The sequence below is a fragment of the Apium graveolens genome, unplaced genomic scaffold (genome assembly GCF_009905375.1).
Source record: "Apium graveolens cultivar Ventura unplaced genomic scaffold, ASM990537v1 ctg7112, whole genome shotgun sequence".
Taxonomy (NCBI): Eukaryota; Viridiplantae; Streptophyta; class Magnoliopsida; order Apiales; family Apiaceae; genus Apium; species Apium graveolens.
Window position 1 is genome coordinate 1 of NW_027420049.1, and position 14,870 is coordinate 14,870.

General features: G+C 35.3%; 41 non-coding genes and 1 pseudogene across 41 annotated transcripts; all 42 read right to left on the bottom strand.

The window, feature by feature from the left end:
* Positions 1-489: 489 nt before the first annotated feature.
* LOC141703811 (5S ribosomal RNA) lies at positions 490-608 on the bottom strand. The gene has a single exon (XR_012567696.1). It is a non-coding gene; the product is annotated as a 5S ribosomal RNA (ribosomal RNA).
* A 217-nt stretch (positions 609-825) lies between these two features.
* On the bottom strand, positions 826-944 carry LOC141703822 (5S ribosomal RNA). The gene has a single exon (XR_012567707.1). It is a non-coding gene; the product is annotated as a 5S ribosomal RNA (ribosomal RNA).
* Positions 945-1,162: 218 nt separating this feature from the next.
* Positions 1,163-1,281, bottom strand: LOC141703833 (5S ribosomal RNA). The gene has a single exon (XR_012567718.1). It is a non-coding gene; the product is annotated as a 5S ribosomal RNA (ribosomal RNA).
* A 218-nt stretch (positions 1,282-1,499) lies between these two features.
* On the bottom strand, positions 1,500-1,618 carry LOC141703844 (5S ribosomal RNA). The gene has a single exon (XR_012567729.1). It is a non-coding gene; the product is annotated as a 5S ribosomal RNA (ribosomal RNA).
* Positions 1,619-1,835: 217 nt separating this feature from the next.
* On the bottom strand, positions 1,836-1,954 carry LOC141703853 (5S ribosomal RNA). The gene has a single exon (XR_012567736.1). It is a non-coding gene; the product is annotated as a 5S ribosomal RNA (ribosomal RNA).
* A 219-nt stretch (positions 1,955-2,173) lies between these two features.
* LOC141703812 (5S ribosomal RNA) lies at positions 2,174-2,292 on the bottom strand. Its single transcript, XR_012567697.1, has one exon. It is a non-coding gene; the product is annotated as a 5S ribosomal RNA (ribosomal RNA).
* A 218-nt stretch (positions 2,293-2,510) lies between these two features.
* Positions 2,511-2,629, bottom strand: LOC141703813 (5S ribosomal RNA). Its single transcript, XR_012567698.1, has one exon. It is a non-coding gene; the product is annotated as a 5S ribosomal RNA (ribosomal RNA).
* Positions 2,630-2,847: 218 nt separating this feature from the next.
* On the bottom strand, positions 2,848-2,966 carry LOC141703814 (5S ribosomal RNA). Its single transcript, XR_012567699.1, has one exon. It is a non-coding gene; the product is annotated as a 5S ribosomal RNA (ribosomal RNA).
* A 217-nt stretch (positions 2,967-3,183) lies between these two features.
* On the bottom strand, positions 3,184-3,302 carry LOC141703815 (5S ribosomal RNA). The gene has a single exon (XR_012567700.1). It is a non-coding gene; the product is annotated as a 5S ribosomal RNA (ribosomal RNA).
* A 217-nt stretch (positions 3,303-3,519) lies between these two features.
* LOC141703816 (5S ribosomal RNA) lies at positions 3,520-3,638 on the bottom strand. Its single transcript, XR_012567701.1, has one exon. It is a non-coding gene; the product is annotated as a 5S ribosomal RNA (ribosomal RNA).
* A 218-nt stretch (positions 3,639-3,856) lies between these two features.
* Positions 3,857-3,975, bottom strand: LOC141703817 (5S ribosomal RNA). The gene has a single exon (XR_012567702.1). It is a non-coding gene; the product is annotated as a 5S ribosomal RNA (ribosomal RNA).
* A 218-nt stretch (positions 3,976-4,193) lies between these two features.
* Positions 4,194-4,312, bottom strand: LOC141703818 (5S ribosomal RNA). Its single transcript, XR_012567703.1, has one exon. It is a non-coding gene; the product is annotated as a 5S ribosomal RNA (ribosomal RNA).
* Positions 4,313-4,527: 215 nt separating this feature from the next.
* Positions 4,528-4,646, bottom strand: LOC141703819 (5S ribosomal RNA). Its single transcript, XR_012567704.1, has one exon. It is a non-coding gene; the product is annotated as a 5S ribosomal RNA (ribosomal RNA).
* A 216-nt stretch (positions 4,647-4,862) lies between these two features.
* On the bottom strand, positions 4,863-4,981 carry LOC141703820 (5S ribosomal RNA). The gene has a single exon (XR_012567705.1). It is a non-coding gene; the product is annotated as a 5S ribosomal RNA (ribosomal RNA).
* A 218-nt stretch (positions 4,982-5,199) lies between these two features.
* Positions 5,200-5,318, bottom strand: LOC141703821 (5S ribosomal RNA). Its single transcript, XR_012567706.1, has one exon. It is a non-coding gene; the product is annotated as a 5S ribosomal RNA (ribosomal RNA).
* Positions 5,319-5,536: 218 nt separating this feature from the next.
* Positions 5,537-5,655, bottom strand: LOC141703823 (5S ribosomal RNA). The gene has a single exon (XR_012567708.1). It is a non-coding gene; the product is annotated as a 5S ribosomal RNA (ribosomal RNA).
* A 218-nt stretch (positions 5,656-5,873) lies between these two features.
* LOC141703824 (5S ribosomal RNA) lies at positions 5,874-5,992 on the bottom strand. Its single transcript, XR_012567709.1, has one exon. It is a non-coding gene; the product is annotated as a 5S ribosomal RNA (ribosomal RNA).
* Positions 5,993-6,210: 218 nt separating this feature from the next.
* On the bottom strand, positions 6,211-6,329 carry LOC141703825 (5S ribosomal RNA). Its single transcript, XR_012567710.1, has one exon. It is a non-coding gene; the product is annotated as a 5S ribosomal RNA (ribosomal RNA).
* Positions 6,330-6,546: 217 nt separating this feature from the next.
* LOC141703826 (5S ribosomal RNA) lies at positions 6,547-6,665 on the bottom strand. Its single transcript, XR_012567711.1, has one exon. It is a non-coding gene; the product is annotated as a 5S ribosomal RNA (ribosomal RNA).
* A 218-nt stretch (positions 6,666-6,883) lies between these two features.
* On the bottom strand, positions 6,884-7,002 carry LOC141703827 (5S ribosomal RNA). Its single transcript, XR_012567712.1, has one exon. It is a non-coding gene; the product is annotated as a 5S ribosomal RNA (ribosomal RNA).
* Positions 7,003-7,221: 219 nt separating this feature from the next.
* LOC141703828 (5S ribosomal RNA) lies at positions 7,222-7,340 on the bottom strand. Its single transcript, XR_012567713.1, has one exon. It is a non-coding gene; the product is annotated as a 5S ribosomal RNA (ribosomal RNA).
* Positions 7,341-7,558: 218 nt separating this feature from the next.
* On the bottom strand, positions 7,559-7,677 carry LOC141703829 (5S ribosomal RNA). Its single transcript, XR_012567714.1, has one exon. It is a non-coding gene; the product is annotated as a 5S ribosomal RNA (ribosomal RNA).
* Positions 7,678-7,894: 217 nt separating this feature from the next.
* On the bottom strand, positions 7,895-8,013 carry LOC141703830 (5S ribosomal RNA). Its single transcript, XR_012567715.1, has one exon. It is a non-coding gene; the product is annotated as a 5S ribosomal RNA (ribosomal RNA).
* A 216-nt stretch (positions 8,014-8,229) lies between these two features.
* On the bottom strand, positions 8,230-8,348 carry LOC141703831 (5S ribosomal RNA). Its single transcript, XR_012567716.1, has one exon. It is a non-coding gene; the product is annotated as a 5S ribosomal RNA (ribosomal RNA).
* Positions 8,349-8,565: 217 nt separating this feature from the next.
* On the bottom strand, positions 8,566-8,684 carry LOC141703832 (5S ribosomal RNA). The gene has a single exon (XR_012567717.1). It is a non-coding gene; the product is annotated as a 5S ribosomal RNA (ribosomal RNA).
* Positions 8,685-8,901: 217 nt separating this feature from the next.
* LOC141703834 (5S ribosomal RNA) lies at positions 8,902-9,020 on the bottom strand. The gene has a single exon (XR_012567719.1). It is a non-coding gene; the product is annotated as a 5S ribosomal RNA (ribosomal RNA).
* Positions 9,021-9,238: 218 nt separating this feature from the next.
* Positions 9,239-9,357, bottom strand: LOC141703835 (5S ribosomal RNA). The gene has a single exon (XR_012567720.1). It is a non-coding gene; the product is annotated as a 5S ribosomal RNA (ribosomal RNA).
* A 218-nt stretch (positions 9,358-9,575) lies between these two features.
* LOC141703836 (5S ribosomal RNA) lies at positions 9,576-9,694 on the bottom strand. Its single transcript, XR_012567721.1, has one exon. It is a non-coding gene; the product is annotated as a 5S ribosomal RNA (ribosomal RNA).
* Positions 9,695-9,910: 216 nt separating this feature from the next.
* LOC141703852 (5S ribosomal RNA) lies at positions 9,911-9,998 on the bottom strand (annotated as a pseudogene).
* Positions 9,999-10,214: 216 nt separating this feature from the next.
* Positions 10,215-10,333, bottom strand: LOC141703837 (5S ribosomal RNA). Its single transcript, XR_012567722.1, has one exon. It is a non-coding gene; the product is annotated as a 5S ribosomal RNA (ribosomal RNA).
* A 216-nt stretch (positions 10,334-10,549) lies between these two features.
* Positions 10,550-10,668, bottom strand: LOC141703838 (5S ribosomal RNA). The gene has a single exon (XR_012567723.1). It is a non-coding gene; the product is annotated as a 5S ribosomal RNA (ribosomal RNA).
* Positions 10,669-10,885: 217 nt separating this feature from the next.
* LOC141703839 (5S ribosomal RNA) lies at positions 10,886-11,004 on the bottom strand. Its single transcript, XR_012567724.1, has one exon. It is a non-coding gene; the product is annotated as a 5S ribosomal RNA (ribosomal RNA).
* Positions 11,005-11,222: 218 nt separating this feature from the next.
* LOC141703840 (5S ribosomal RNA) lies at positions 11,223-11,341 on the bottom strand. The gene has a single exon (XR_012567725.1). It is a non-coding gene; the product is annotated as a 5S ribosomal RNA (ribosomal RNA).
* Positions 11,342-11,559: 218 nt separating this feature from the next.
* LOC141703841 (5S ribosomal RNA) lies at positions 11,560-11,678 on the bottom strand. The gene has a single exon (XR_012567726.1). It is a non-coding gene; the product is annotated as a 5S ribosomal RNA (ribosomal RNA).
* A 218-nt stretch (positions 11,679-11,896) lies between these two features.
* LOC141703842 (5S ribosomal RNA) lies at positions 11,897-12,015 on the bottom strand. Its single transcript, XR_012567727.1, has one exon. It is a non-coding gene; the product is annotated as a 5S ribosomal RNA (ribosomal RNA).
* Positions 12,016-12,231: 216 nt separating this feature from the next.
* On the bottom strand, positions 12,232-12,350 carry LOC141703843 (5S ribosomal RNA). The gene has a single exon (XR_012567728.1). It is a non-coding gene; the product is annotated as a 5S ribosomal RNA (ribosomal RNA).
* A 217-nt stretch (positions 12,351-12,567) lies between these two features.
* LOC141703845 (5S ribosomal RNA) lies at positions 12,568-12,686 on the bottom strand. Its single transcript, XR_012567730.1, has one exon. It is a non-coding gene; the product is annotated as a 5S ribosomal RNA (ribosomal RNA).
* A 216-nt stretch (positions 12,687-12,902) lies between these two features.
* Positions 12,903-13,021, bottom strand: LOC141703846 (5S ribosomal RNA). Its single transcript, XR_012567731.1, has one exon. It is a non-coding gene; the product is annotated as a 5S ribosomal RNA (ribosomal RNA).
* A 218-nt stretch (positions 13,022-13,239) lies between these two features.
* Positions 13,240-13,358, bottom strand: LOC141703848 (5S ribosomal RNA). The gene has a single exon (XR_012567732.1). It is a non-coding gene; the product is annotated as a 5S ribosomal RNA (ribosomal RNA).
* Positions 13,359-13,575: 217 nt separating this feature from the next.
* On the bottom strand, positions 13,576-13,694 carry LOC141703849 (5S ribosomal RNA). The gene has a single exon (XR_012567733.1). It is a non-coding gene; the product is annotated as a 5S ribosomal RNA (ribosomal RNA).
* Positions 13,695-13,911: 217 nt separating this feature from the next.
* LOC141703850 (5S ribosomal RNA) lies at positions 13,912-14,030 on the bottom strand. Its single transcript, XR_012567734.1, has one exon. It is a non-coding gene; the product is annotated as a 5S ribosomal RNA (ribosomal RNA).
* Positions 14,031-14,248: 218 nt separating this feature from the next.
* Positions 14,249-14,367, bottom strand: LOC141703851 (5S ribosomal RNA). Its single transcript, XR_012567735.1, has one exon. It is a non-coding gene; the product is annotated as a 5S ribosomal RNA (ribosomal RNA).
* Positions 14,368-14,870: the final 503 nt, after the last annotated feature.

A 14,870-nucleotide genomic window follows, 5' to 3' on the forward strand; every position in this document is an offset into this window, starting at 1 on the left:
TACGCGATAACTGATAAAAAAATTAAAAAATAAAAAATAAGAATAAAAATAAGAAAAAATAAAGAATAAAGTGAAAAATTATGAACTAAACATCGAAGAAATGTGTTGTACAAAGGGAAAAAAATTAGAAGAAAAAAAACGTGACGAAAAAAGGGGTCAAAACGAGGACTTCCCAGGGGTCCCCATCCTAGTATAATCTCGCCCAAGCACGCTTGAACTTCGGAGTTCTGATGGGATCAGGTGCATTAGTGCTGGTATGATCGCAAAAACCAGTCAGAGAAGGTGCAAAGTATTGTATATACGAAGATTTAGAGCGGTTTTGCATTATACGCGATAAACTGATAAAAAAAATTAAAAAATAGAAAAAATAAGAATAAAAATAAGAAAAAATAAAAGAATAAAGTGAAAAATTATGAACTAAACATCGAAGAAATGTGTTGTACAAAGAGGAAAAAAAAATTAACAGAAAAAAAACGTGAAACGAAAAAAGGGGTGCAACACGAGGACTTCCCAGGGGGTCACCCATCCTAGTACTACTCTCGCCCAAGCACGCTTAACTTCGGAGTTCTGATGGGATCCGGTGCATTAGTGCTGGTATGATCGCACCCGTCAGAGAAGTGCAAAGTAATTGTATATACGAAGATTTAGAGCGGTTTTGCATTATTACGCGATAAACTGATAAAAAAATTAAAAAATAGAAAAAATAAGAATAAAAATAAGAAAAAATAAAAGAATAAAGTGAAAAATTATGAACTAAACATCGAAGAAATGTGTTGTACAAAGAGGAAAAAAAATTAAGAAGAAAAAAAACGTGAAACGAAAAAAGGGGTGCAACACGAGGACTTCCCAGGGGGTCACCCATCCTAGTACTACTCTCGCCCAAGCACGCTTAACTTCGGAGTTCTGATGGGATCCGGTGCATTAGTGCTGGTATGATCGCACCCGTCAGAGAAGTGCAAAGTAATTGTATATACGAAGATTTAGAGCGGTTTTGCATTATTACGCGATAAACTGATAAAAAAATTAAAAAATAGAAAAAATAAGAATAAAAATAAGAAAAAATAAAAGAATAAAGGGAAAAATTATGAACTAAACATCGAAGAAATGTGTTGTACAAAGAGGAAAAAAAATTAAGAAGAAAAAAAAACGTGAAACGAAAAAAGGGGTGCAACACGAGGACTTCCCAGGGGGTCACCCATCCTAGTACTACTCTCGCCCAAGCACGCTTAACTTCGGAGTTCTGATGGGATCCGGTGCATTAGTGCTGGTATGATCGCACCCGTCAGAGAAGTGCAAAGTAATTGTATATACGAAGATTTAGAGCGGTTTTGCATTATTACGCGATAAACTGATAAAAAAATTAAAAAATAGAAAAAATAAGAATAAAAATAAGAAAAAATAAAAGAATAAAGTGAAAAATTATGAACTAAACATCGAAGAAATGTGTTGTACAAAGAGGAAAAAAAATTAAGAAGAAAAAAAAACGTGAAACGAAAAAAGGGGTGCAACACGAGGACTTCCCAGGGGGTCACCCATCCTAGTACTACTCTCGCCCAAGCACGCTTAACTTCGGAGTTCTGATGGGATCCGGTGCATTAGTGCTGGTATGATCGCACCCGTCAGAGAAGTGCAAAGTAATTGTATATACGAAGATTTAGAGCGGTTTTGCATTATTACGCGATAAACTGATAAAAAAATTAAAAAATAGAAAAAATAAGAATAAAAATAAGAAAAAATAAAAGAATAAAGTGAAAAATTATGAACTAAACATCGAAGAAATGTGTTGTACAAAGAGGAAAAAAAATTAAGAAGAAAAAAAACGTGAAACGAAAAAAGGGGTGCAACACGAGGACTTCCCAGGGGGTCACCCATCCTAGTACTACTCTCGCCCAAGCACGCTTAACTTCGGAGTTCTGATGGGATCCGGTGCATTAGTGCTGGTATGATCGCACCCGTCAGAGAAGTGCAAAGTAATTGTATATACGAAGATTTAGAGCGGTTTTGCATTATTACGCGATAAACTGATAAAAAAAATTAAAAAATAGAAAAAATAAGAATAAAAATAAGAAAAAATAAAAGAATAAAGGGAAAAATTATGAACTAAACATCGAAGAAATGTGTTGTACAAAGAGGAAAAAAAATTAAGAAGAAAAAAAAACGTGAAACGAAAAAAGGGGTGCAACACGAGGACTTCCCAGGGGGTCACCCATCCTAGTACTACTCTCGCCCAAGCACGCTTAACTTCGGAGTTCTGATGGGATCCGGTGCATTAGTGCTGGTATGATCGCACCCGTCAGAGAAGTGCAAAGTAATTGTATATACGAAGATTTAGAGCGGTTTTGCATTATTACGCGATAAACTGATAAAAAAATTAAAAAATAGAAAAAATAAGAATAAAAATAAGAAAAAATAAAAGAATAAAGGGAAAAATTATGAACTAAACATCGAAGAAATGTGTTGTACAAAGAGGAAAAAAAATTAAGAAGAAAAAAAAACGTGAAACGAAAAAAGGGGTGCAACACGAGGACTTCCCAGGGGGTCACCCATCCTAGTACTACTCTCGCCCAAGCACGCTTAACTTCGGAGTTCTGATGGGATCCGGTGCATTAGTGCTGGTATGATCGCACCCGTCAGAGAAGTGCAAAGTAATTGTATATACGAAGATTTAGAGCGGTTTTGCATTATTACGCGATAAACTGATAAAAAAATTAAAAATAGAAAAAATAAGAATAAAAATAAGAAAAAATAAAAGAATAAAGTGAAAAATTATGAACTAAACATCGAAGAAATGTGTTGTACAAAGAGGAAAAAAAATTAAGAAGAAAAAAAAACGTGAAACGAAAAAAAGGGGTGCAACACGAGGACTTCCCAGGGGGTCACCCATCCTAGTACTACTCTCGCCCAAGCACGCTTAACTTCGGAGTTCTGATGGGATCCGGTGCATTAGTGCTGGTATGATCGCACCCGTCAGAGAAGTGCAAAGTAATTGTATATACGAAGATTTAGAGCGGTTTTGCATTATTACGCGATAAACTGATAAAAAAATTAAAAAATAGAAAAAATAAGAATAAAAATAAGAAAAAATAAAAGAATAAAGTGAAAAATTATGAACTAAACATCGAAGAAATGTGTTGTACAAAGAGGAAAAAAAATTAAGAAGAAAAAAAACGTGAAACGAAAAAAGGGGTGCAACACGAGGACTTCCCAGGGGGTCACCCATCCTAGTACTACTCTCGCCCAAGCACGCTTAACTTCGGAGTTCTGATGGGATCCGGTGCATTAGTGCTGGTATGATCGCACCCGTCAGAGAAGTGCAAAGTAATTGTATATACGAAGATTTAGAGCGGTTTTGCATTATTACGCGATAAACTGATAAAAAAATTAAAAAATAGAAAAAATAAGAATAAAAATAAGAAAAAATAAAAGAATAAAGTGAAAAATTATGAACTAAACATCGAAGAAATGTGTTGTACAAAGAGGAAAAAAAATTAAGAAGAAAAAAAACGTGAAACGAAAAAAGGGGTGCAACACGAGGACTTCCCAGGGGGTCACCCATCCTAGTACTACTCTCGCCCAAGCACGCTTAACTTCGGAGTTCTGATGGGATCCGGTGCATTAGTGCTGGTATGATCGCACCCGTCAGAGAAGTGCAAAGTAATTGTATATACGAAGATTTAGAGCGGTTTTGCATTATTACGCGATAAACTGATAAAAAAATTAAAAAATAGAAAAAATAAGAATAAAAATAAGAAAAAATAAAAGAATAAAGTGAAAAATTATGAACTAAACATCGAAGAAATGTGTTGTACAAAGAGGAAAAAAAATTAAGAAGAAAAAAAAACGTGAAACGAAAAAAGGGGTGCAACACGAGGACTTCCCAGGGGGTCACCCATCCTAGTACTACTCTCGCCCAAGCACGCTTAACTTCGGAGTTCTGATGGGATCCGGTGCATTAGTGCTGGTATGATCGCACCCGTCAGAGAAGTGCAAAGTAATTGTATATACGAAGATTTAGAGCGGTTTTGCATTATTACGCGATAAACTGATAAAAAAATTAAAAAATAGAAAAAATAAGAATAAAAATAAGAAAAAATAAAAGAATAAAGTGAAAAATTATGAACTAAACATCGAAGAAATGTGTTGTACAAAGAGGAAAAAAAATTAAGAAGAAAAAAAACGTGAAACGAAAAAAAGGGGTGCAACACGAGGACTTCCCAGGGGGTCACCCATCCTAGTACTACTCTCGCCCAAGCACGCTTAACTTCGGAGTTCTGATGGGATCCGGTGCATTAGTGCTGGTATGATCGCACCCGTCAGAGAAGTGCAAAGTAATTGTATATACGAAGATTTAGAGCGGTTTTGCATTATTACGCGATAAACTGATAAAAAAATTAAAAATAGAAAAAATAAGAATAAAAATAAGAAAAAATAAAAGAATAAAGTGAAAAATTATGAACTAAACATCGAAGAAATGTGTTGTACAAAGAGGAAAAAAATTAAGAAGAAAAAAAACGTGAAACGAAAAAAGGGGTGCAACACGAGGACTTCCCAGGGGGTCACCCATCCTAGTACTACTCTCGCCCAAGCACGCTTAACTTCGGAGTTCTGATGGGATCCGGTGCATTAGTGCTGGTATGATCGCACCCGTCAGAGAAGTGCAAAGTAATTGTATATACGAAGATTTAGAGCGGTTTTGCATTATTACGCGATAAACTGATAAAAAAATTAAAAATAGAAAAAATAAGAATAAAAATAAGAAAAAATAAAAGAATAAAGGGAAAAATTATGAACTAAACATCGAAGAAATGTGTTGTACAAAGAGGAAAAAAAATTAAGAAGAAAAAAAACGTGAAACGAAAAAAGGGGTGCAACACGAGGACTTCCCAGGGGGTCACCCATCCTAGTACTACTCTCGCCCAAGCACGCTTAACTTCGGAGTTCTGATGGGATCCGGTGCATTAGTGCTGGTATGATCGCACCCGTCAGAGAAGTGCAAAGTAATTGTATATACGAAGATTTAGAGCGGTTTTGCATTATTACGCGATAAACTGATAAAAAAAATTAAAAAATAGAAAAAATAAGAATAAAAATAAGAAAAAATAAAAGAATAAAGTGAAAAATTATGAACTAAACATCGAAGAAATGTGTTGTACAAAGAGGAAAAAAAATTAAGAAGAAAAAAAACGTGAAACGAAAAAAGGGGTGCAACACGAGGACTTCCCAGGGGGTCACCCATCCTAGTACTACTCTCGCCCAAGCACGCTTAACTTCGGAGTTCTGATGGGATCCGGTGCATTAGTGCTGGTATGATCGCACCCGTCAGAGAAGTGCAAAGTAATTGTATATACGAAGATTTAGAGCGGTTTTGCATTATTACGCGATAAACTGATAAAAAAATTAAAAAATAGAAAAAATAAGAATAAAAATAAGAAAAAATAAAAGAATAAAGGGAAAAATTATGAACTAAACATCGAAGAAATGTGTTGTACAAAGAGGAAAAAAAATTAAGAAGAAAAAAAAACGTGAAACGAAAAAAGGGGTGCAACACGAGGACTTCCCAGGGGGTCACCCATCCTAGTACTACTCTCGCCCAAGCACGCTTAACTTCGGAGTTCTGATGGGATCCGGTGCATTAGTGCTGGTATGATCGCACCCGTCAGAGAAGTGCAAAGTAATTGTATATACGAAGATTTAGAGCGGTTTTGCATTATTACGCGATAAACTGATAAAAAAATTAAAAAATAGAAAAAATAAGAATAAAAATAAGAAAAAATAAAAGAATAAAGGGAAAAATTATGAACTAAACATCGAAGAAATGTGTTGTACAAAGAGGAAAAAAAATTAAGAAGAAAAAAAAACGTGAAACGAAAAAAGGGGTGCAACACGAGGACTTCCCAGGGGGTCACCCATCCTAGTACTACTCTCGCCCAAGCACGCTTAACTTCGGAGTTCTGATGGGATCCGGTGCATTAGTGCTGGTATGATCGCACCCGTCAGAGAAGTGCAAAGTAATTGTATATACGAAGATTTAGAGCGGTTTTGCATTATTACGCGATAAACTGATAAAAAAAATTAAAAAATAGAAAAAATAAGAATAAAAATAAGAAAAAATAAAAGAATAAAGGGAAAAATTATGAACTAAACATCGAAGAAATGTGTTGTACAAAGAGGAAAAAAAATTAAGAAGAAAAAAAACGTGAAACGAAAAAAGGGGTGCAACACGAGGACTTCCCAGGGGGTCACCCATCCTAGTACTACTCTCGCCCAAGCACGCTTAACTTCGGAGTTCTGATGGGATCCGGTGCATTAGTGCTGGTATGATCGCACCCGTCAGAGAAGTGCAAAGTAATTGTATATACGAAGATTTAGAGCGGTTTTGCATTATTACGCGATAAACTGATAAAAAAATTAAAAAATAGAAAAAATAAGAATAAAAATAAGAAAAAATAAAAGAATAAAGTGAAAAATTATGAACTAAACATCGAAGAAATGTGTTGTACAAAGAGGAAAAAAAATTAAGAAAAAAAAAACGTGAAACGAAAAAAAGGGGTGCAACACGAGGACTTCCCAGGGGGTCACCCATCCTAGTACTACTCTCGCCCAAGCACGCTTAACTTCGGAGTTCTGATGGGATCCGGTGCATTAGTGCTGGTATGATCGCACCCGTCAGAGAAGTGCAAAGTAATTGTATATACGAAGATTTAGAGCGGTTTTGCATTATTACGCGATAAACTGATAAAAAAAATTAAAAAATAGAAAAAATAAGAATAAAAATAAGAAAAAATAAAAGAATAAAGGGAAAAATTATGAACTAAACATCGAAGAAATGTGTTGTACAAAGAGGAAAAAAAATTAAGAAGAAAAAAAACGTGAAACGAAAAAAGGGGTGCAACACGAGGACTTCCCAGGGGGTCACCCATCCTAGTACTACTCTCGCCCAAGCACGCTTAACTTCGGAGTTCTGATGGGATCCGGTGCATTAGTGCTGGTATGATCGCACCCGTCAGAGAAGTGCAAAGTAATTGTATATACGAAGATTTAGAGCGGTTTTGCATTATTACGCGATAAACTGATAAAAAAAATTAAAAAATAGAAAAAATAAGAATAAAAATAAGAAAAAATAAAAGAATAAAGTGAAAAATTATGAACTAAACATCGAAGAAATGTGTTGTACAAAGAGGAAAAAAAATTAAGAAGAAAAAAAAACGTGAAACGAAAAAAGGGGTGCAACACGAGGACTTCCCAGGGGGTCACCCATCCTAGTACTACTCTCGCCCAAGCACGCTTAACTTCGGAGTTCTGATGGGATCCGGTGCATTAGTGCTGGTATGATCGCACCCGTCAGAGAAGTGCAAAGTAATTGTATATACGAAGATTTAGAGCGGTTTTGCATTATTACGCGATAAACTGATAAAAAAAATTAAAAAATAGAAAAAATAAGAATAAAAATAAGAAAAAATAAAAGAATAAAGTGAAAAATTATGAACTAAACATCGAAGAAATGTGTTGTACAAAGAGGAAAAAAAATTAAGAAGAAAAAAAACGTGAAACGAAAAAAGGGGTGCAACACGAGGACTTCCCAGGGGGTCACCCATCCTAGTACTACTCTCGCCCAAGCACGCTTAACTTCGGAGTTCTGATGGGATCCGGTGCATTAGTGCTGGTATGATCGCACCCGTCAGAGAAGTGCAAAGTAATTGTATATACGAAGATTTAGAGCGGTTTTGCATTATTACGCGATAAACTGATAAAAAAATTAAAAAATAGAAAAAATAAGAATAAAAATAAGAAAAAATAAAAGAATAAAGTGAAAAATTATGAACTAAACATCGAAGAAATGTGTTGTACAAAGAGGAAAAAAAATTAAGAAGAAAAAAAACGTGAAACGAAAAAAGGGGTGCAACACGAGGACTTCCCAGGGGGTCACCCATCCTAGTACTACTCTCGCCCAAGCACGCTTAACTTCGGAGTTCTGATGGGATCCGGTGCATTAGTGCTGGTATGATCGCACCCGTCAGAGAAGTGCAAAGTAATTGTATATACGAAGATTTAGAGCGGTTTTGCATTATTACGCGATAAACTGATAAAAAAATTAAAAATAGAAAAAATAAGAATAAAAATAAGAAAAATAAAAGAATAAAGGGAAAAATTATGAACTAAACATCGAAGAAATGTGTTGTACAAAGAGGAAAAAAAATTAAGAAGAAAAAAAAACGTGAAACGAAAAAAGGGGTGCAACACGAGGACTTCCCAGGGGGTCACCCATCCTAGTACTACTCTCGCCCAAGCACGCTTAACTTCGGAGTTCTGATGGGATCCGGTGCATTAGTGCTGGTATGATCGCACCCGTCAGAGAAGTGCAAAGTAATTGTATATACGAAGATTTAGAGCGGTTTTGCATTATTACGCGATAAACTGATAAAAAAATTAAAAAATAGAAAAAATAAGAATAAAAATAAGAAAAAATAAAAGAATAAAGTGAAAAATTATGAACTAAACATCGAAGAAATGTGTTGTACAAAGAGGAAAAAAAATTAAGAAGAAAAAAAACGTGAAACGAAAAAAGGGGTGCAACACGAGGACTTCCCAGGGGGTCACCCATCCTAGTACTACTCTCGCCCAAGCACGCTTAACTTCGGAGTTCTGATGGGATCCGGTGCATTAGTGCTGGTATGATCGCACCCGTCAGAGAAGTGCAAAGTAATTGTATATACGAAGATTTAGAGCGGTTTTGCATTATTACGCGATAAACTGATAAAAAAATTAAAAAATAGAAAAAATAAGAATAAAAATAAGAAAAAATAAAAGAATAAAGTGAAAAATTATGAACTAAACATCGAAGAAATGTGTTGTACAAAGAGGAAAAAAAATTAAGAAGAAAAAAAACGTGAAACGAAAAAAGGGGTGCAACACGAGGACTTCCCAGGGGGTCACCCATCCTAGTACTACTCTCGCCCAAGCACGCTTAACTTCGGAGTTCTGATGGGATCCGGTGCATTAGTGCTGGTATGATCGCACCCGTCAGAGAAGTGCAAAGTAATTGTATATACGAAGATTTAGAGCGGTTTTGCATTATTACGCGATAAACTGATAAAAAAATTAAAAAATAGAAAAAATAAGAATAAAAATAAGAAAAAATAAAAGAATAAAGTGAAAAATTATGAACTAAACATCGAAGAAATGTGTTGTACAAAGAGGAAAAAAAATTAAGAAGAAAAAAAACGTGAAACGAAAAAAAGGGGTGCAACACGAGGACTTCCCAGGGGGTCACCCATCCTAGTACTACTCTCGCCCAAGCACGCTTAACTTCGGAGTTCTGATGGGATCCGGTGCATTAGTGCTGGTATGATCGCACCCGTCAGAGAAGTGCAAAGTAATTGTATATACGAAGATTTAGAGCGGTTTTGCATTATTACGCGATAAACTGATAAAAAAATTAAAAAATAGAAAAAATAAGAATAAAAATAAGAAAAAATAAAAGAATAAAGTGAAAAATTATGAACTAAACATCGAAGAAATGTGTTGTACAAAGAGGAAAAAAAATTAAGAAGAAAAAAAAACGTGAAACGAAAAAAGGGGTGCAACACGAGGACTTCCCAGGGGGTCACCCATCCTAGTACTACTCTCGCCCAAGCACGCTTAACTTCGGAGTTCTGATGGGATCCGGTGCATTAGTGCTGGTATGATCGCACCCGTCAGAGAAGTGCAAAGTAATTGTATATACGAAGATTTAGAGCGGTTTTGCATTATTACGCGATAAACTGATAAAAAAATTAAAAAATAGAAAAATAAGAATAAAAATAAGAAAAAATAAAAGAATAAAGGGAAAAATTATGAACTAAACATCGAAGAAATGTGTTGTACAAAGAGGAAAAAAATTAAGAAGAAAAAAAACGTGAAACGAAAAAAAGGGGTGCAACACGAGGACTTCCCAGGGGGTCACCCATCCTAGTACTACTCTCGCCCAAGCACGCATTAGTGCTGGTATGATCGCACCCGTCAGAGAAGTGCAAAGTAATTGTATATACGAAGATTTAGAGCGGTTTTGCATTATTACGCGATAAACTGATAAAAAAATTAAAAATAGAAAAAATAAGAATAAAAATAAGAAAAAATAAAAGAATAAAGGGAAAAATTATGAACTAAACATCGAAGAAATGTGTTGTACAAAGAGGAAAAAAAATTAAGAAGAAAAAAAACGTGAAACGAAAAAAGGGGTGCAACACGAGGACTTCCCAGGGGGTCACCCATCCTAGTACTACTCTCGCCCAAGCACGCTTAACTTCGGAGTTCTGATGGGATCCGGTGCATTAGTGCTGGTATGATCGCACCCGTCAGAGAAGTGCAAAGTAATTGTATATACGAAGATTTAGAGCGGTTTTGCATTATTACGCGATAAACTGATAAAAAAATTAAAAAATAGAAAAAATAAGAATAAAATAAGAAAAAATAAAAGAATAAAGTGAAAAATTATGAACTAAACATCGAAGAAATGTGTTGTACAAAGAGGAAAAAAAATTAAGAAGAAAAAAAACGTGAAACGAAAAAAGGGGTGCAACACGAGGACTTCCCAGGGGGTCACCCATCCTAGTACTACTCTCGCCCAAGCACGCTTAACTTCGGAGTTCTGATGGGATCCGGTGCATTAGTGCTGGTATGATCGCACCCGTCAGAGAAGTGCAAAGTAATTGTATATACGAAGATTTAGAGCGGTTTTGCATTATTACGCGATAAACTGATAAAAAAATTAAAAAATAGAAAAAATAAGAATAAAAATAAGAAAAAATAAAAGAATAAAGTGAAAAATTATGAACTAAACATCGAAGAAATGTGTTGTACAAAGAGGAAAAAAAATTAAGAAGAAAAAAAACGTGAAACGAAAAAAGGGGTGCAACACGAGGACTTCCCAGGGGGTCACCCATCCTAGTACTACTCTCGCCCAAGCACGCTTAACTTCGGAGTTCTGATGGGATCCGGTGCATTAGTGCTGGTATGATCGCACCCGTCAGAGAAGTGCAAAGTAATTGTATATACGAAGATTTAGAGCGGTTTTGCATTATTACGCGATAAACTGATAAAAAAATTAAAAAATAGAAAAAATAAGAATAAAAATAAGAAAAAATAAAAGAATAAAGTGAAAAATTATGAACTAAACATCGAAGAAATGTGTTGTACAAAGAGGAAAAAAAATTAAGAAGAAAAAAAAACGTGAAACGAAAAAAGGGGTGCAACACGAGGACTTCCCAGGGGGTCACCCATCCTAGTACTACTCTCGCCCAAGCACGCTTAACTTCGGAGTTCTGATGGGATCCGGTGCATTAGTGCTGGTATGATCGCACCCGTCAGAGAAGTGCAAAGTAATTGTATATACGAAGATTTAGAGCGGTTTTGCATTATTACGCGATAAACTGATAAAAAAATTAAAAAATAGAAAAAATAAGAATAAAAATAAGAAAAAATAAAAGAATAAAGTGAAAAATTATGAACTAAACATCGAAGAAATGTGTTGTACAAAGAGGAAAAAAAATTAAGAAGAAAAAAAACGTGAAACGAAAAAAAGGGGTGCAACACGAGGACTTCCCAGGGGGTCACCCATCCTAGTACTACTCTCGCCCAAGCACGCTTAACTTCGGAGTTCTGATGGGATCCGGTGCATTAGTGCTGGTATGATCGCACCCGTCAGAGAAGTGCAAAGTAATTGTATATACGAAGATTTAGAGCGGTTTTGCATTATTACGCGATAAACTGATAAAAAAATTAAAAAATAGAAAAAATAAGAATAAAAATAAGAAAAAATAAAAGAATAAAGTGAAAAATTATGAACTAAACATCGAAGAAATGTGTTGTACAAAGAGGAAAAAAAATTAAGAAGAAAAAAAACGTGAAACGAAAAAAAGGGGTGCAACACGAGGACTTCCCAGGGGGTCACCCATCCTAGTACTACTCTCGCCCAAGCACGCTTAACTTCGGAGTTCTGATGGGATCCGGTGCATTAGTGCTGGTATGATCGCACCCGTCAGAGAAGTGCAAAGTAATTGTATATACGAAGATTTAGAGCGGTTTTGCATTATTACGCGATAAACTGATAAAAAAATTAAAAATAGAAAAAATAAGAATAAAAATAAGAAAAAATAAAAGAATAAAGTGAAAAATTATGAACTAAACATCGAAGAAATGTGTTGTACAAAGAGGAAAAAAATTAAGAAGAAAAAAAACGTGAAACGAAAAAAAGGGGTGCAACACGAGGACTTCCCAGGGGGTCACCCATCCTAGTACTACTCTCGCCCAAGCACGCTTAACTTCGGAGTTCTGATGGGATCCGGTGCATTAGTGCTGGTATGATCGCACCCGTCAGAGAAGTGCAAAGTAATTGTATATACGAAGATTTAGAGCGGTTTTGCATTATTACGCGATAAACTGATAAAAAAATTAAAAAATAGAAAAAATAAGAATAAAAATAAGAAAAAATAAAAGAATAAAGTGAAAAATTATGAACTAAACATCGAAGAAATGTGTTGTACAAAGAGGAAAAAAAATTAAGAAGAAAAAAAACGTGAAACGAAAAAAGGGGTGCAACACGAGGACTTCCCAGGGGGTCACCCATCCTAGTACTACTCTCGCCCAAGCACGCTTAACTTCGGAGTTCTGATGGGATCCGGTGCATTAGTGCTGGTATGATCGCACCCGTCAGAGAAGTGCAAAGTAATTGTATATACGAAGATTTAGAGCGGTTTTGCATTATTACGCGATAAACTGATAAAAAAATTAAAAAATAGAAAAATAAGAATAAAAATAAGAAAAAATAAAAGAATAAAGGGAAAAATTATGAACTAAACATCGAAGAAATGTGTTGTACAAAGAGGAAAAAAAATTAAGAAGAAAAAAAACGTGAAACGAAAAAAGGGGTGCAACACGAGGACTTCCCAGGGGGTCACCCATCCTAGTACTACTCTCGCCCAAGCACGCTTAACTTCGGAGTTCTGATGGGATCCGGTGCATTAGTGCTGGTATGATCGCACCCGTCAGAGAAGTGCAAAGTAATTGTATATACGAAGATTTAGAGCGGTTTTGCATTATTACGCGATAAACTGATAAAAAAATTAAAAAATAGAAAAAATAAGAATAAAAATAAGAAAAAATAAAAGAATAAAGTGAAAAATTATGAACTAAACATCGAAGAAATGTGTTGTACAAAGAGGAAAAAAAATTAAGAAGAAAAAAAAACGTGAAACGAAAAAAGGGGTGCAACACGAGGACTTCCCAGGGGGTCACCCATCCTAGTACTACTCTCGCCCAAGCACGCTTAACTTCGGAGTTCTGATGGGATCCGGTGCATTAGTGCTGGTATGATCGCACCCGTCAGAGAAGTGCAAAGTAATTGTATATACGAAGATTTAGAGCGGTTTTGCATTATTACGCGATAAACTGATAAAAAAATTAAAAAATAGAAAAAATAAGAATAAAAATAAGAAAAAATAAAAGAATAAAGTGAAAAATTATGAACTAAACATCGAAGAAATGTGTTGTACAAAGAGGAAAAAAAATTAAGAAGAAAAAAAACGTGAAACGAAAAAAGGGGTGCAACACGAGGACTTCCCAGGGGGTCACCCATCCTAGTACTACTCTCGCCCAAGCACGCTTAACTTCGGAGTTCTGATGGGATCCGGTGCATTAGTGCTGGTATGATCGCACCCGTCAGAGAAGTGCAAAGTAATTGTATATACGAAGATTTAGAGCGGTTTTGCATTATTACGCGATAAACTGATAAAAAAATTAAAAAATAGAAAAAATAAGAATAAAAATAAGAAAAAATAAAAGAATAAAGGGAAAAATTATGAACTAAACATCGAAGAAATGTGTTGTACAAAGAGGAAAAAAAATTAAGAAGAAAAAAAACGTGAAACGAAAAAAGGGGTGCAACACGAGGACTTCCCAGGGGGTCACCCATCCTAGTACTACTCTCGCCCAAGCACGCTTAACTTCGGAGTTCTGATGGGATCCGGTGCATTAGTGCTGGTATGATCGCACCCGTCAGAGAAGTGCAAAGTAATTGTATATACGAAGATTTAGAGCGGTTTTGCATTATTACGCGATAAACTGATAAAAAAATTAAAAAATAGAAAAAATAAGAATAAAAATAAGAAAAAATAAAAGAATAAAGTGAAAAATTATGAACTAAACATCGAAGAAATGTGTTGTACAAAGAGGAAAAAAAATTAAGAAGAAAAAAAACGTGAAACGAAAAAAAGGGGTGCAACACGAGGACTTCCCAGGGGGTCACCCATCCTAGTACTACTCTCGCCCAAGCACGCTTAACTTCGGAGTTCTGATGGGATCCGGTGCATTAGTGCTGGTATGATCGCACCCGTCAGAGAAGTGCAAAGTAATTGTATATACGAAGATTTAGAGCGGTTTTGCATTATTACGCGATAAACTGATAAAAAAATTAAAAAATAGAAAAAATAAGAATAAAAATAAGAAAAAATCTAAAGAAATAAAGGGATAAAATTATGAACTAAATCGAAGAAATGTGTTGTACAAAGAGGAAATAAAAATTAAGAAGAAAATAAAACGTGAAACGAAAAAAAAGGGGTGCAACACTGAGGACTTCCCAAGGGGGTCACCCATCCTAAGTACTATATGCCCAAGCCGCTTAGTCTTCGGAGTTCTGATGGGATCCGGCTGCAATTGAGCTGTGGTGCATTGATGTCGCATACCCCGCAGAGAACGTGACAAAGTAATTGAATATACGATAGATTTAGAGAGCGTTTTGCATTATTATCGCGAATAAATGATGAAAAAAATTAAAACATAGAAAAAATAAGAATAGAAAATAAGGAAAAAATAAAAGAAATAAAGGGAAAAATAGA